This window comes from Miscanthus floridulus, chromosome 10 (genome assembly GCF_019320115.1).
Source record: "Miscanthus floridulus cultivar M001 chromosome 10, ASM1932011v1, whole genome shotgun sequence".
Classification (NCBI taxonomy): domain Eukaryota; kingdom Viridiplantae; phylum Streptophyta; class Magnoliopsida; order Poales; family Poaceae; genus Miscanthus; species Miscanthus floridulus.
The window spans coordinates 53,618,111-53,622,763 of NC_089589.1; positions in this window are offsets into that span (position 1 = coordinate 53,618,111).

Consider the following 4,653-nt stretch of genomic DNA (forward strand, 5'->3'; position numbering starts at 1 on the left):
GTATCTTTTAATTCAAACTTGGCATGTAATGTACCTTAATCCGCTCCCTTTGGGATGCGTATCTTGTTGGTTAAGTTTAAAACTTGCCATGTTGGAATGCACTGCGTATGGTGCTAGTAATCTAATTGATGATGTGGTGATTGGAGAATGAATTATTGCCTCTGTTTATTGTATGAATTTTTCATTCCCTCTAGTAAATTTAGTTTGGTGTAATTACATTGTTCCTCTCTAATGTGCTAACATCACCAATAATTGCTGGGTGTGCATTATTGCAGATGCCTCACACTCGTTCCACTAGTGCAGCTGGTGATGATGAGGATCTTCCACCGCCACCACCGCCCACACCAGCGAAATTGATGGCAATTCTTGCTGAGGGACAGTGCACTATGGCCGAAGCTCTCCGCACGATTGCAAATCATGATGGTCGTGGTGCACGCCAAGGATCGGAACCAAATCAGTATAGCGACTTCAAAGATTTCTGTGACACAAAACCCCTGATCTTCAAGGAGGCTAAGGAGCCCCTCCAAGCTGATGAGTGGCTGAACACTCTCGAGCAAAAATTCCATCTGCTTCGCTTGACAGAAATGCTGAAGACCGAATATGCTTCTCACAAACTGCATGGGCCAGCTGGTATTTGGTGGAGTCATCATCGGTCCACTATGCCCACTAATGCTCAAATCACTTGGGATTAGTTCAAGTCTGCTTTCAGGGGAAATTATATTCCTCCTGGTCTCATGGCAATCAAGCATACAGAGTTCATGAAGCTGACCCAGGGGAAAAAGAGCTTGAATGAATACCTACAGGCTTTCAATAACCTTGCAAGGTATGCTACTGAGTTTGTTGACACTGATGCCAAGAAGATCGCTAGTTTTAAGCGGGGACTTAGCCCCAAATTGATAAAGACCATGGGAAATTGCAAGTGTGCTCATTTTAATAAGTTTGTGAGTGATGCTTTATCTCAAGAGAACAACAATACTATATATGCTGCTTCAAAGAATCGCAAGAGAGCCTATGAGGCGGGTGCCTCACAATCCAAGGCTCTAGGCCCACAAAGGGCTCCATTCCGTTCTCCGACATCAGTTGCTAAGTTCTGCCCACCGCTGAAGAAGAATCTAGGCAAGACTGGATTTCGCAAGGCTTTTACAGTTGCTCTTCCTAAGGGCACTACCAGTCAAGGCAGTTCTAATGTTCCTCCAAGCAACATGCCGTGCTAGAACTACAACAAGCCAGGTCATTGGGCAAAGAAGTGTCCTTACCCTAAGAAGAATAACTACCAAGGTGGCCGTCAGGGGCAGGTGAACCACACTAATATTGCCGATATTCCTTCAGGAGAGGTAGTAACTGCTGGTAAGTTTCTGGTTGATCAAAACCCTGTAGTTATACTATTTGATTCGGGTGCTTCACATTCTTTTATTAGTCCCGTATTTGCATCCAAGTTTATGCAGAAAACATACATTGTTGAGGGTGAGGGTTATTGTATTAGGGCTGCCAATGGTACTATCCCAACCAAGCTCGTAGTCAGGGACGTACAACTTGAGATAGAGGGACGAAGTTATTAGGTTGATCTAGTAGTTTTACCGGGGCTGGGTATCGATGTTATATTGGGAATGAACTAGATGAGCAGACATGGGGTGCTTATTGATACATCAACTAGAGTAGTCATGCTCAGAAATCATAGTAACCAGGAAGGTTTTCTGGTGCAGCTACCCAGGGACATCAATCTTTCTTGTGTGGCAAATGCGGTGCAAGCAAAGGTTATGGCAGATATCCCTATAATGTGTGATTTTCTAGATGTTTTTCTCGATGTTCTGCCAGGATTGCCCCTGGATCAGGACATAGAGTTCAAGATAGAGTTGCTTCCTGGTACAACACCCATAGCTAGAAGACCTTATAGAATGCCTCCCAATGAATTAGCCGAACTAAAGACCCAGTTGAATGAACTTCTAAAGAAAGGCCTTATCCATCCTAGTTCATCTCCGTGGGGGTGTCCGGCTATCTTTGTGAAGAAGAAGGATCAATCATTGTGCATGTGTGTAGATTATAGGCCTTTGAATGCAGTCACAATCAAGAATAAGTACCCTCTGCCATGCATAGACATCTTATTTGATCAGTTGTCTAAAGCAAAAGTCTTTCCAAGATTGATCTGAGATCTGGTTATCATTAAATCAAAATCCAGCCTGAGGATATCCCAAAAACTACATTCTCTACAAGATACGGTCTTTATGAGTATCTTGTTATGTCTTTTGGATTGTCCAATGCCCCCACACACTTCATGTATTTAATGAATTCGATGTTTATGCCCGAGTTGGACAAATTTGTGGTGGTATTTATAGATGATATCTTGGTCTATTCTGAGAATGAAGAAGATCATGTTGAACATTTGTGAGTGGTTCTCACTAGACTGCGCAAACACAAGCTTTATGCAAAGTTCAGCAAGTGTGAATTCTGGCTTCGTGAGGTACCTTTTCTCGGGCATGTATTGTCTGATGGTGGAATTATGGTGGATCCCACCAAGGTGCAAGAAGTGTTGGACTAGAAGGCTCCAATCTCGGTGCATGAGGTTCAGAGTTTTCTAGGATTGGCTGGCTATTATCGTCGCTTCATCCAAGATTTCTCTAAAATAGCCAAACCTATGACTCGGTTGCTGCAAAAAGACATGAGGTTTGTCTGGACTTCCGAGTGTGATGTGGCTTTTCACACCCTGTGAACCCTTCTAACTTCGGCTCCAATTTTGGCGCAACCGGATATCGAGAAACCTTTTGATGTGTTTTGTGATGCATCAGGCATAGGTTTAGGAGGTGTTCTTATGCAGGAAGGTAGAGTCATTGCTTATACCTCTCGCCAACTTCGGAAGCATGAGGTGAATTATCCTACGCATGACTTAGAACTCACTGCAGTTGTTCATGCTTTGAAGGCCTGCAGGCACTATTTGCTTAGCAACGTGTGCAACATCTACACAGATCATAAGAGTCTTAAGTACATCTTCACTCAACCTGAGTTGAATATGCGTCAGAGAAGATGGCTCGAGTTGATCAAGGATTACAACCTACAAGTGCACTATCATCCTGGCAAGGCAAACGTCGTTGCGGATGCCTTGAGCAGGAAATCACATTGCCACTCTTTGATTGAGAGTGAACCCGATCTATCAAAACTCTTACATCCTGCAGTCCTTCACAACATCACTGTTAGTTGTACTCTATAGAGTCAAATTATTGAGCTACAGAAGACAGATCCAGGTGTGTTCCACATCAAGCGCAAGATGAAAGAGCAAGAAACCAAACATTTTCGGGTAGATGAAAATGACGTGTTATGGTTCAAGGATAGGTTAGTGGTTCCGAAGGATAGAGAGCTTAGAAATCAAATCATATCTGAAGCACATTCCTCGAAATTATCTATTCATCCTAGTAGTAACAAAATGTATCATGATTTGAAGCCTCGCTTTTGGTGGACCAAGATGAAAAAGGAGATAGCCGCTTATGTGGCTAGGTGTGACACGTGTTGTTGAGTTAAAGCCGTGCACATGAAAGCTGGGTTGCTTCAGCCACTCTCTATTCCAGGTTGGAAATGGGAGGAGATAAGTATGGATTTTATTGTTGGACTCCCTACTACTCAGAGGAATTTTAACTCTATTTGGGTGATTGTAGACCGTCTGACTAAGTCTGCACACTTTATTCCTATATGCATAGATTTCCATCCAACTGACTATGCGGAGTTGTACTTTAATCAGATAGTCCGTCTTCATGGGATACCTCGCACTATTGTCTCTGATAGAGGACCACAGTTCATTTCTCGCTTTTGGGAGCACTTACACGGATTACTGGGAACTAAGTTAGTAAGAAGCTCTACCTACCATCCACAAACCAATGGGCAAACTAAACAAGTGAATCAAATCTTAGAAGATATGTTGAGAGCATGTGTCATCTCGGCTAAGGGTTCATGGGAAAAGTGGTTGCCCCTAGCAGAATTCTCGTACAATAATAGTTATCAAGAGAGTATAAAGATGGCACCGTTTGAAGCTTTGTATGGCCGAAAGTGTAGAACCCCGTTGAATTGGGTAGAAGCCGGTGAAAGGAGATATTATGGAATTGATTTTGTTCAAGAAGCCAAAGAACAAGTTTGTACTATCCAAACCCATATGGCCGCAGCTCAAGCTAGGCAGAAAAGTTATGCTGATCGCCATAGAAAACCTATCGAATTCGAAGTTGGAGATTTCATTTATCTGAAAGTCTCACCTATGAAGAGTGTCTAACGCTTTGGTGTGAAACGAAAGCTTGTGCCGAGATATGTCGGTCCATTTCAAATCATTAGACAGAGTGGTAAGGTAGCATACAAGATCCAATTACCTCCTGAGATGAGTGCTATCTTCAATGTCTTTCACGTATCCCAGTTGAAGAAATGTCTTTGTGTCCCTGAAGAGAGAGTTCCACTGGCGGATATCGAGTTAAAATCTAATTTGACCTTTGAAGAAAAATCAGTCTGAGTAATTGACACTTGTGAGCGAGTAACTCAGAGTCGGGTGGTTAAGTTTTATAAGGTCATGTGGAGTAATCAGGATAGTGAACGCGATGCAACGTGGGAAAGAGAAGATTATTTGAGGGACGGTTATAAGGAATTCTATCAACAATGGTACGCTTGTCAAATCTTAGGATGAGA